The 13,502-nt window shown below is 44.1% G+C and overlaps 1 protein-coding gene across 3 annotated transcripts in view; it reads left to right on the top strand.

Annotated features, from left to right (window-relative positions):
* The window catches only part of LOC132395766 (peptidyl-prolyl cis-trans isomerase FKBP5-like), a 291,454-nt gene that overhangs the window by 32,408 nt on the left and 245,544 nt on the right, over positions 1-13,502 (top strand). Inside the window, exon 2 of one of the 3 annotated variants that reach the window (XM_059972770.1) lies at positions 3,483-3,653. The exons of the other annotated variants lie outside the window; for them this stretch is intronic. The gene's annotated coding sequence lies outside the window, so the exon portion shown is untranslated. The remainder of the gene's footprint in view (positions 1-3,482; positions 3,654-13,502) is intronic. 3 annotated transcript variants of the gene reach the window in all.

Here is a 13,502-nt window from a genome sequence, read left to right as displayed (position 1 = left end):
AATTCGTTTACAGTTTCCAACACAGAATTTCAAATACTTATGAGTAATCTCAATTGCCCTACATACAATCCAACTGAATTACAGAATTACTAGTCTGTTCGCCTCTGGATTGGGTCCATTGTATGGATGGAGATCAATTTTGTTCAATGTCAAGTTATGAGCAACATCTTATTCTGATATCCTGGTGCGACTGAGACGTGAGTCATTAATGAATTGTTTGCCTTCCAGCTGTGTTGATTTCATATATTTAGCACCAGTTCATTTAGCAAATAATTCTCAAATGTTTCTACTAATTTACTTTTCATAAAGCATTGTTTCACCCAGAAAGGATGGTCTGGGAACCTTCAGCTGAATTGGTTGGAAAATTACCGCCGAATGAAATTTCTTGGATGCTTTGAATTTACCAGTTGGTGGGTGGAGAAATAGGAATAAGGATATAATACAGCAGATAGATAGACTACTGCCTTCCATTTGCATTTATTTATCAAACCACTAATTGATGAACAGAAACTTCAACAGAATCAAACGAATATTTGTGGGATATATCTGAGTAATGGGGGGCTGCTCACTAAATGAGCATAGAGATAAGGTTTCACTTCATTAACAAGGGCCACCCTCCAATCCTCCAGTACCTCACCATGGCTAAGGATGTTTTAAATATTTCTGCTAGGGTCTCTGCAATTTCAGCATCAGCCTCCCCTAGGAACAGGCCCTGTGGATTTATCTGTCCTAATTTGCCTCAAGATAGCAAACACTTCCTCCTCTGTAATCTTCAGAGAGTCAATGGCCTTGCTGTGGCACTGTCCCACATCTATAGATTCTGTGTCCATCTCCAAGTAAATACAAATGCGAAGAATCCATTTGACATCTCCCCCATCTCTTTCAGCTCCAGGCAGACATTACCTCTTCCAGAGGGCCAGTTTTCTTCCTCACTTTCCTTTCATTCTTAACATATCTGTAGAAACCATAACAATTCCCCTCACCTGGTTTGCACGTCTTCTTTTAGCCCTCTTGATTTCCATCTTAAGTGTTTGCTTGCACCTCTTGTACTCCCCAAGTAACTCATTTCTTCCTTTCTGGTATGAATAAAATTGTCCTTTCTCTCATTTAGAATCTCAACCAGAGGACCTATCCTTTTCCATAATTACCTTGAAACTAATGGCATTGTGATCACTAAATGCAAAGTGTTCCCCGACACAAACCTCTGTCACCTGCCCTGTCTCATTCCCTGACGGGAGATCTAGGATTGCATTCTCTCTGGTCGGATCTACAATGTACTGATCAAGGAAACTTTCCTGTAGACATTTGACAAACTGTTTACCATCCTACCATTTTACAGTATGGGAGTCCCAGTCAATATGTGGAAAGTTTAAAATCACCTGCTATGACCTCTTTATATTTCTTACAATGGTCTGCAAGTTTCCTTCTAAATCCCGTGGACTGTTGTGTGGTCTATAATATAGCCCCATTAATGTGGTCATACCTTTCTTATTCCTCAGTTCTACTCTAAAAGCCTCAGTAGACAAACCCTCCAGTCTGTCCTGACTGAGCACTGCCATGACTTAGTAATGACACTCCTCCCTATTAATCCCTCCTGCTCTACTACATCTAAAATAATAGAGTACTAAGCTGCTCCTCCTGCAACCAAGTCTCACTCATGACTGCAACGTCATAATTCTACGTGTTGATCAATGCCCTAAGCTCATCTGCCTTTCCTAAAATACCCCTTGCATTGAAATATACGCAGCTCGGAACATTCGTCCCACCATGCTTGAGTTGTTGATTCCAAACTTTGTATGTAGGCTGAGCAACATCTTTGCTCACAAGCACTCCACTACCTGTTCTGGCACTTTGGTTCCCATCCCCCTGCAAGTCTCATTTAACCAAACCCATCCCCACCCCATGCAGCACTAGCAAACCTTCCCACTAGGATATTAGTCAACCCCCCCCCCCCCCTCCACCCCAAATCGAGTGCAAACCATCCCTTCTGTTCTACCTTCCCTGGAAGAAAGTCCTGGGATCCAAAAATCTGTTGCCCTCCCCCTGCACCAATTCCTTAGCACATGTTAAACTGCACGATCTTCCTATTTCTGACCTCACTAGCATGTGGCACTGGTAGCAATCCTAAGATCACAACCCTGAAAATCCTATCTTTTACCTTAACATCTAACTTCCTGAGCTCACTTGGCAGGACTTGGTACCATGAGCTCTGGCTGCTCACCCTCCCACTGTGTCCAAAGCGGTATGCTTGTTGCTGAGGGGTACACTGCCCACCCCCCTCCTCCTGACAGTCACCCAGTTACCTTGGGTGTAACCATCTCCCTGAATGCCCTGTCTATCAATACCTCAGGCTCCTGATGGTCTCCCTACACTCCCCATCCCACAAGAGGAATGTTCCACTATCTTGTCCGGCATCCCACTACTCAATGTGCAACAATGAAGGAAGAATGAATAAGTTACAAAAAGGACCTCATTCTTCTCTGAACACCTCAAGTAACAAATATCCCACTCCAGATCGAGAGTTTGAGATGGAAACTGAGGTGCTCTATTACACTGCTCAACTGCTTTGAGCGCTCTGCAGTGCAATTTCCTGAACCTAGTGACCGAATGTGATTGGGAGCTTGGTGTATCAGTGCATACAATGCTGAATTGAATGAGGTTTCTCTTTGCACGCGCACGGAGGCTGCTGAGCATTTACGGTGATTGTAACTGACGTGTGATCTTCCTTTGATGATTCACCTGTGGAAAACTGAACCATGGTCATGAGGCCACAACCTGCACAAATTTGGTAATTGGAAACCTGCTTTGTTGGCTTTTGAACAACCTAGCCTTAATTGGGCTAATGACAGGATTCTGTAATATTTTCCTTCTCTCAATCCTGTCCTCCTTTAAGTTTTCCTTTTATAAATGATTGCAAACTCCTCCTGATCATCTCCTAAGGCAACCAACTACTATAACCCCACCCTCATCTGACTGACACTCCCCCCTATCATTGTGACCTAGTCTCACCAATTTTGTCCCTTGCCCCGTTATCTCCCAACTTCCGAATGACTCCAGGTATTTTCTTCCTTAACATTCTACCCAGTCCCCACTTTACCATCCCCACCCCGATAACTTCACTCACTCTCCACAATGACAGGAGGTCCTCAAGTCCCATTCCATCCTTACACAAGACAAATCTTTTTCAAGCAACTCAGTGAGTCTGATATGTGACTGATGGTTGCAACCTGGAACCCTGCACTGAACCACCACGGCCCTACTTTAATGCGGCTTATCAGATTTACCTGACTAACTATTTCCAAGCTGGAGATGGTTCAACTACGAGGGAAAGAAAAATTACCCAAGTATTTGTTCTGATGCAGGATTCCAACTCGAAATGTCGACAATTCCTCTCCCCAGAGATACTACCGAATACAATGAGTTCTTCCTGCTGGGTGTTTGCTGCTCCAGATTCCAGTGTGGAGTCTCTTTTGTCTCCTCAGTTACAACTTGTGACAAGATGCAAAATCGGAACGGAGCTGATGATTTATGCAACAACTGATATGGAATCACAGATATCTCTGCTGTCTACCAACCAGATACAGTATGATATTGTGGTGCAGCAATTCCATTAAAGAGGAGGGCATGAGAGATCACTCGTAAACAGAATCAAGGTAGCAACTGACAGCAATCTTGGAAGGATATTGGAGAGAAAGAGACTGTCCAATTGTTTAGGTCAGCGGTTCCCAAACGTTTTCATGTTATTGCGTCCTTGGCTCCAAAACTACATGCCCAGTGCCCCCTCTCCCTTTCCAGCCATTACATAAAAACTATAAAGAATTTTGATTTATGATGCACAGTGAAAGAAAGTAAGAACTGCAAATTCAAGTTAGTGACAGATAATTGCAAAAATTATTCATGTCTATTTAAAACTATAAATAAAATTATTTCTTCATTTAATTATAATAAACCAATTTACATGAACAATTTTAGAGTGTAGATTAGTAGCCCAATTATTCCATATTTCGTTGCTTTTTCACCTTTGCAGAGATATCAGCTTCTCAACTGATTGTCACTCAGAAGGAGTCTCAGATCCTCACTTCGGTAATTTTCAGTCTGTTTCCTGCTTCAAAAGAAGTTGCGTGAATCACTAAAACCACACTCTATTAAATATGACGTTGGAATGGTCCCAGTATACCTGAAGACCATTATCCAGTATTCTTTCTTCTGTTCCATCTGAGGGAGGCTTGAAAATTGGAAAAGGTTCTGATGGCCAAGGTTGCACTCAAATAGGGTTAAATTAGACAGAAGTGTGGGGATGACTGGTTTGATCTTGATACGATTCGCATAATTTTCCTGCAATTGAAAATTGATTTAATTAAAATTTGTGAATAATTCTGGAAAATATGCAATGGCTAATATTCTAGGGTTGATTCCTGAATGAAGCGTTGGAGTCCTCAAGGAAATTTATCACAGTTTCAAAAAGCACATGGAAGTGTTTCAGGGAGTTTCCTTTTGAGAGCCATCCGACTTCCGTGTGCAACAGCAAGCATTCAAACTGCTCATCATTCCCAATACAAAGCTCTTGAAATAGTCAGGAACTGAGAACTTGGGACAATTTTATTTAGCACTGTGATAACAGTACTTAATGATTTGTGCAGACGATAACTTAGTTTTTTTGTGACAAGATGTCTATGAATTTCACAGGGAATGGTAAATAAGTTAGGGACAACTTTTTCGAGAAAGTAGTAACTCCATGGTGGCATCCTGTCATTGATGGTTGCACAAGCAAGAGGAAGAATGTTGGTGAGCAGAATGTCTTTAATTGCTCAAAAACTCAAAATATTGATTCCCCTTTCATATCTTTTTCTAATACCCTTACAAATAACAGCTCTTAAACTATGCTTTCATCTTTTATAAAGCAAACATAGCCAAGAAGCAAGGTTGTGTTGTCTGGCAGAGTTGGCATCAAACTACAGAACAAATTCTATTGTCTGTAATATGTTGCACAATATCTCTTCCATATTTTCAGGCATTTCATTTATTTGTCTTTGAACAGAGTTGTCAGAACGGTACTCAGGACCTCCCTTACTGCTGGCAGAATCAGCTTTTCTCCAATTGTACGGGCGTTTCCAGATTTAGCAATGAGCAATGAAACGTTGTAAAAAGAACACAAAGCATCACCGTTTTGTTATGAAATGCTGGCAAACATCTTTTGATTAGTTTTTTGTTTCTGAAATTTTTTCAGGAAGTGACTGAAAATAAACCAAGTCCAAGTTTTTGGTTGTTTTATCCCAGTGTGTTCTCTTCAAATGTTCAAGGAGACTGTGTGGCTTAATTTCCTCTTTTGAAAAAGTTTTTTTCACACAACAGACACATTGACTGGAGTTGGTTGCCTGGTGCTGGTATAGATCCATATTTCAGATACTCCACACTATACTGTTTAAACTTCTTTTTCATTTGGTCTCTTTCTGCCAATTTCATTATGGATTAACAACCATGGTCAGTCACCTATTATTTAAGTCCAGCTTCAATAAAGGGGAAAGTTATACTGTCTTCATAGCGCAGACAAAACCTGACTCTCTGCCTGAAGGTAACTGAAGAGGGGCAGCAATATCTCGCTTGGCTTGTGGGTTAGAGAAATGTGGACAAGACCATTCAAAAGGGCAGACTCTAAACTTTACCCCATTGAATGCCATATGCCATATCACAGGAATTTTCCCACTGCTACTAGCTAACACTGTGCTACAGTAATGAACAGTAATAACGCGCGGGGCGGACCTGGAAATAACACTATTTCTTCAGTCTGGATTTCTCATGATGTGCCAAATACAAAAGGGCCACATTGTTTTCCAAACCCTACAGTGCTCTTTCAGCAAAGTCTAAGAGAATGGCGGGTTAGCAAGAGATGAGGTGGCTATGTGATCATTGTAATCAATTATGAAACATTCACAATCAAATGCTTGTAATAAGTATTTACTTTCTTAAATTAAACATGTAATCCCTCAGCTTCTCCCCTTGCTACCAAGATCCCCCAATGTCCTTTTATCTTTTTCGCCTTCTTAGATGGTCCCTCAAACTCTGGGGGAGATATCACCCAAACTGGGAGCCACTGATTTAGATCAACTACAAAGTAAAATTCATACACTTGACCACAAACTACCAGGACTTAAATTGATGAACAAAACTCAAGGATAATAATCTCTCAATTACACTGGACAACAAAGATTTTACTTCCTGAATACTTCTGTGTGTACCTTATGGATTTTAGGCTGCTGATCTTGAAAATAACCACAAAACTTTCTTATCACACACCATTTTTTAAAAATTGTCTATACTTGTTATTTCAATTCATAATTCAGGTCAGAATAACTCATGCCAAGAAGCATATTTGTTAGTCCACCAATGAAACAGGTCATCAATCACAGGCGATTCAAAGAACCTCTAGTGGGATGAGAGAAAATCGCATGGAATGCGATGGAATACAACATTCAAGGATGTTGTCGAAAATTTTCTTGGCAACTACAGAGCACTGAACTATGTACAGCTGGTTAGCAACATGCTTCAAGCATACAAAACCCTGAAGTCCAACATGTCACTAAAGATTCATTTTCTGCATTCCCATTTAGACTTCCCTGCAAATCTTGGTGCTGTCAATGACAAGCATGGTGAAAGGTTTCACTAGGATATTGCAGTCATGGCGAAATGGTATCAGGGCAACTGGAATCCATCAATGCTGGCTGATTATTGTTGGACACTTAAAGCGAGAAGCCTCAGACACTGAGTACAAATGAAAATCATCAACAAAACATTTTTAGCTCAGTTAAACTATTACAGAGCACCAGCTCTGTTATGCAATTAAACATCATATTCAATAACAGTTAATTTCTTCCTTCTTCAAATTCCTGCATGATACAAGTAGTCCGCTTCAAGTGGTCTATCATAAAAAAAAATCTGAGGAAGCAACACTTATGAAAAAAAACATTGTTATCCAGTGTTACTACCCTAGGTGCTTACAAAGTAGTCTGTATATAAGATTGTAAATGCAGGAAAAGATGTACTGTGTAAGGAGTTTGTATGTCCTCCCCATGACTGGGTGGGTTTCCTCATGGTGCTCTGGTTTCCTCCCACACACAAAGACAGGTTAGTAGGTTAATTGGTCACACGTGTGTATTTGGGCTCACTGGCCAGGAAGGGCTGGTAACTGTGCTGTATCTATAAATGAAAAGAAGTGGGTTGCGTTCAGGGAGAAAATGGTACTTTATGCCCTCTGAGTTATTCCCTCAGGATTTGGTAGTCCAATTGATAGTTCTAAAACTGTAAGGGAAAAGTCAGTTGTGTTTTAGGCTCTAAAAGTTAAGCTGTAAAAGATTTCTAGTAATTAACACAAAGAAAGAGAGAAATAAGAAAAGTGTGAGTAATGGGTCCGGGCAAAAAGAACAGCCAAGGAAAGAGCAAAAGGGCAGTTAAGGGCAACAGGAGCAAAGTCTGCATGGAGGCAGAAGGTAGAGTTTTCCCTGAAAGAAAACTTTTCATCGGTAGTCACAAAAGAGATGAAATTTGTAGCTGTAGTGAAAGGAGAAGGTAAAATTCCAGTGCAAGTCTCCGTAAATAAATAGGAAGTACTTCGATCCTTAGCGTCACCAATGGTGGATGAACCCTCATGTCTGTATGAGCTTTACCCCAGACTGCTACAGGAGGCAAGTGGAGAGATTGTTGGGGCTCTGGCTGACATTTTTATATTTCTTTGCTGGCCAGAGCTGAGGTACCACATGACTGCAGAATGGCAGATTTCCCTTTTTAAAAAGGGCAGTAATGTAAAAACCTGGCAATTACAATTACATTGTAAGGAACTGGATTAATGGTTCCTTCGAAATTGGGGTCTAATCAGAGATAGGCAGCAGTGCTTTGTCAATGACAGGTCCTGGTAGGTCTATCCAGCTGGCTTTCTTGTGGGCTGCATTGATAAGGGCTGTATATGTGGCTTAAATGGACTTCAATAAGGCCTCTGCCTTATTGGCAGATAGAAGGCTGCTCTATATGTGGCCCAAGTTGGTAAACTAGATCCAAAATTGGCTTGGCAAAAAGAGACAGGTGGAGGATTGCTTTTGTGACTGAATGCCAATGACTGGTTCTGCTTCCCAGTATGAGTGGCAGGAACCTGTATTGTAGGTGAGATATGATCTGTAAACCCATATTTCACTGTGTGGAGAGCAGGGCGATACTGAAGACATGGGCTGAGGAATGGCAGGTGGAGTTTAACCCTTAATGCACCTTGAGAGTATTAATAAAGCTAGGACACAGACTATGAATGGTGAGGTCCTCCGGATTATTGAGGAACAGAGGAACCTCTATCCCAAGCTCCTTGAAAGGTGGCAGCACAGTTAGATGATGAAGTTAAGAAGGTTTTATGATGAAATTCAGGATGTCGAATACCAGAACAGGGGGATCATTGCTCTATTATTATACCAAGATTGGTCAGTCATCGGCTGGGATACCGCGTGCAGCACTGGTCACTATGTTATAGGAAGGATATTGTGACCCTCAGGTTCTGTGAGCTGCATAAGTCCAGGGAAGACAATCTCCGGCCCTGTCAAACGTGTGAGATTGAGGTGCAAAGCCTCCTGTTTGTGTGGATGCTGTGTGATGTGTCACCCTGTTACAAACCAGTACCATGAAATAACAGACAGTACACCGTATGCAATTACACAATTCAGCTTTACAATTCTTAATTTGACTAGAGGGTTAGTAAAGTAAAACAACAAGAAAAGGGCCCGTTTTAACGAAACAGACTAACGTGCACAAGTTGGAGCTCACGGTTTCCCTTCCACCGGTCCTCCATCGATTTCCCCGGGCTTCATCGACTCCCGGCCCCACTCCAAGTCCATTCCCTCCTGCTGTCTACGACCTCTCTGTTCTGGCATCTTCTCTCTTCATCTTCCACCAAACAAAAGACCCAGATCACCTCGGTGTCAGGCAGACAACAAGAAAAAACCACTCCCTTCATTGCACATTCAGCGCACATTCCAAAGCCCCCTGTGATCTTTGGCCATAACACAAACACTGGTGCTACAGAGAAACCATTACATTACATTAGCAGTGAAACATCTCCCAGTGCGTTGCACTCTTCCCCCCCCCCCCCCGCCCCACCACCAAAATGAGATAAATTGCCAACCCTTCATGCAAAGCACAAATTGCAACCCAGGTGTAAAAGGCAGTGACTTAGCTCCCCAAAGCGGTACGGGTCACACTCTATTCCTCTGATACCACATCGGCCAGCATATCCAGTGGTCTCCTGATTCTCTGCAACCTCCATACCCTCTCATCTACTTCTTCATATTCCAACACTACTGAGGAAACTTCTGGTCTATCTGGTGAAGCCTCTCACCATCACTCGTGCCCTCAGACCCCTCTGCCCCTGGATGAAGGCATGACTGCTTCATCCCACGTAAGGTCCCGCTGAAACCCAGGCTGTCCACAGATAGCACCTCCCCCCCACCCCCTGGTTTCACCTGCTTCAGTGTCAGAAGGGTTGGGAGTCTCTTCCTCAGTCAGTGGGGACTTAGCAAAAGGCAGCATATACCACATTTCCTCATCCTCCGAATCAGTATCCCATTTAGGGGTAGAGGGCAGTCTAATCTCCCCTGCTGTTGCCCCTTTAGTCACCCAGCATCGACGCAGAGTCCTCTTACTAGGTGTACGCTCCAGGTCGAGCTCTTTGTCAACCCGAACCTCTTGTCCCAGAGGCAGAAGGAGAATCTTGACTGGCCCATTCCCATACTCTGCACTAGAGAGATTTAAAGTTCAAAATAAATTTTATTATAAAACTATATCACTATAGAAAAACCTGAAATTCATTTTCTTGTGGGCATACTCAAAAAAACCTTAAAATAATAAACATAACAGAAAAAAATGAAAGACCGAACATCTCGGCATGCAACCGGAAAGCAGAAGACAACAAAACTGTGCAAATACTAAAAGAAGAAAAATAATAGATAATTAAGCAATAATTATCGAGAAAATAACATGAAGAGTTCATAGGTTGAGGGGAACATTTCAAAGATGGGGTGGGTGAAGTTACCCCCTTTGGTTCAAGAGCCAGATGATTGCGGGATATTGACTGTTCCTGACCCTGGTGATGTGGGTCTGATGTTGAGGGGTAATGATTGTTCCTGAACCGGGTGATGTGGGTCTGATGTTGAGGGGTAATGACTGTTCCTGAACCGGGTGATGTGGGTCTGATGATGACGGGTAATGACTGTTCATGAAACTGGTGGTATGGCTCTGATGGTTGAGGGGTAATGACTGTTCCTGAATCTGTTGGTTTGTGTCTGATGTTGAGGGGCAATGACTGATCCTGAACCTGGTGGTGTTGGTCTGATGTTGCGGGGTGATGACTGTTCCTGAACCGGGTGATGTGGGTCTGATGGTGAGGCGTGATGACTGTTGCTGAACCGGGTGATGTGGGTCTGGTGGTTGATGGGTAATGACTGTTCCTGAACCGGGTGATGTGGGTCTGATGTTGAGGGGTAAAGACAGTTCCTGAACCGTGTGATGTGGGTCTGATGTTGAGGGGTAATGACTGTTCCTGAACCTGGTGGTTTGTGTCTGATGTTGAGGGGTAATGACTGTTCCTGAACCTGGTGGTTTGTGTCTGATGTTGAGGGGTAATGACTGTTCCTGAACCTGGTGGTTTGTGTCTGATGTTTGAGGGGTAATGACTGTTCCTGAACCTGGTGGTTTGTGTCTGATGTTGAGGGGTGATGACTGTTCCTGAACCTGGTGGTGTTGGTCAGATCGTTGAGGGGCAATGACTGCTCCTGAACCTGGTGGTGTGGGTCTGATGTTGAGGGGTGATGATTGTTGCTGAACCGGGTGATGTGGGTCTGATGTTGAGGGGTAATGACTGTTCCTGAACCTGGTGGTTTGTGTCTGATCGTTGAGGGGTAATGACTGTTCCTGAACCTGGTGGTGTTGGTCTGATCGTTGAGGGGCAATAACTGTTCCTGAAACTGGTTTTGTGGGTCTGATGTTGAGGGGTGATGACTGTTCCTGAACCTGGTGGTTTTGGTCTGATGTCGAGGGGTAATGACTGTTCCTGAACCTGGTGGTTTGTGTCTGATGTTGAGGGGTAATGACTGTTCCTGAACCTGGTGGTTTGTGTCTGATGTTGAGGGGTAATGACTGTTCCTGAACCTGCTGGTTTGTGTCTGATGTTGAGGGGTAATGACTGTTCCTGAACCTGGTGGTTTGTGTCTGATGTTGAGGGGTGATGACTGTTCCTGAACCTGGTGGTTTGTGTCTGATGTTGAGGGGTGATGACTGTTCCTGAACCTGGTGGTTTGTGTCTGATGTTGAGGGGTGATGACTGTTCCTGAACCGGGTGGTGTTGGTCTGATCGTTGAGGGGCAATGACTGTTCCTGAACCTGGCGGTGTGGGTCTGATGTTGAGGGGTAATGACTGTTCCTGAACCTGGTGGTGTGGGTCTGATGTTGAGGGGTAATGACTGTTCCTGAACCTGGTGATGTGGCTCTGATGTTGAGGGGTAATGACTGTTCCTGAACCTGGTGGTTTGTGTCTGATGGTTGAGGGGTGATGACTGTTGCAGAACCGGGTGATGTGGGTCTGATGTTGAGGGGTGATGACTGTTCCTGAACCGGGTGGTGTGGGTCTGATGTTGGGTGGTAATGACTGTTCCTGAACCTGGTGGTTTGGGTCTGATGGTTGAGGGGTAATGACTGTTCCTGAACCTGGTGGTTTGTGTCTGATGTTGAGGGGTAATGACTGTTCCTGAACCGTGTGATGTGAGTCTGATGTTGAGCTGTAATGACTGTTCTTGAACCGGGTGATGTGGGTCCGATGGTGAGGGGTAATAACTTTTCCTGAAACTGGTGGTATGGATCTGATGGTTGAGGGGTAATGACTGTTCCTGAACCTGTTGGATTGTGTCTGATGTTGAGGGGTAATGACTGTTCCTGAACCTGGTGATGTGGGTCTGATGTTGAGGGGTAATAACTTTTCCTGAAACTGGTGGTATGGATCTGATGGTTGAGGGGTAATGACTGTTCCTGAACCTGTTGGATTGTGTCTGATGTTGAGGGGTAATGACTGTTCCTGAACCTGGTGGTTTTTGTCTGATGTTGAGGGGTAATGACTGTTCCTGAACCTGGTGGTGTTGGTCTGATCGTTGAGGGGCAATGACTGTTCCTGAACCTGGTTGTGTGGGTCTGATGTTGCGCGGTGATGACTGTTGCTTAACCGGGTGATGTGGGTCTGATGTTGGATGGTAATGACTGTTCCTGAACTGGGTGATGTGGGTCTGGTGGTTGAGGGGTAATGACTGTTCCTGAACCTGGTGGTGTGAGTCTGATGTTGAGGGGTAATGACTGTTCCTGAACTGGGTGATGTGGGTCTGGTGGTTGAGGGGTAATGACTGTTCCTGAACCTGGTGGTGTTGGTCTGATGTTGAGGGGTAATGACTGTTCCTGAACCTGGTGATGTGGGTCTGATCTTGAGGGGTAATGACTGTTCCTGAACCTGGTGATGTGGGTCTGATGTTGACGGGTAATGACTGTTCCTGAACCTGGTGGTTTGTGTCTGATGTTGAGGGGTAATGACTGTTCCTGAACCGGGTGATGTGGGTCTGATGTTGAGGGGTAATGACTGTTCCTGAACTGGGTGATGTGGGTCTGGTGGTTGAGGGGTAATGACTTTTCCTGAAACTGGTGCTATGGATCTGATGGTTGAGGGGTAATGACTGTTCCTGAACCTGTTGGATTGTGTCTGATGTTGAGGGGTAATGACTGTTCCTGAACCTGGTGGTTTGTGTCTGATGTTGAGGGGTAATGACTGCTCCTGAACCTGGTGGGGTTGTTCTGATCTTTGAGGGGCAATGACTGTTCCTGAACCGGGTGATGTGAGTCTGATGGTGACGGGTAATGACTGTTCCTGAACCGGGTGATGTGAGTCTGATGGTTGAGGGGTAATGACTTTTCCTGAAACTGGTGGTATGGATCTGATGGTGACGGGTAATGACTGTTCCTGAACCGGGTGATGTGGGTCTGATGTTGAGGGGTAATGACTGTTCCTGAACCGGGTGATGTGGGTCTGATGTTGAGGGGTAATGACTGTTCCTGAACCGGGTGATGTGGGTCTGATGTTGAGGGGTAATGACTGTTCCTGAACTGGGTGATGTGGGTCTGGTGGTTGAGGGGTAATGACTTTTCCTGAAACTGGTGGTATGGATCTGATGGTTGAGGGGTAATGACTGTTCCTGAACCTGTTGGTTTGTGTCTGATGTTGAGGGGTAATGACTGTTCCTGAACCTGGTGGTTTGTTTCTGATGTTGAGGGGTAATGACTGTTCCTGAACCTGGTGGTGTTGTTCTGATCGTTGAGGGGCAATGACTGTTCCTGAACCTGGTGGTGTGGGTCTGATGTTGCGGGGTGATGACTGTTGCTGAGCCGGGTGATGTGGGTCTGATGTTGGGTGGTAATGACTGTTCCTGAACTGGGTGATGTGG

The sequence above is a fragment of the Hypanus sabinus genome, chromosome 6 (genome assembly GCF_030144855.1).
Source record: "Hypanus sabinus isolate sHypSab1 chromosome 6, sHypSab1.hap1, whole genome shotgun sequence".
Lineage (NCBI taxonomy): Eukaryota > Metazoa > Chordata > Chondrichthyes > Myliobatiformes > Dasyatidae > Hypanus > Hypanus sabinus.
This window is presented reverse-complemented; position numbering and strand designations above follow the sequence as displayed.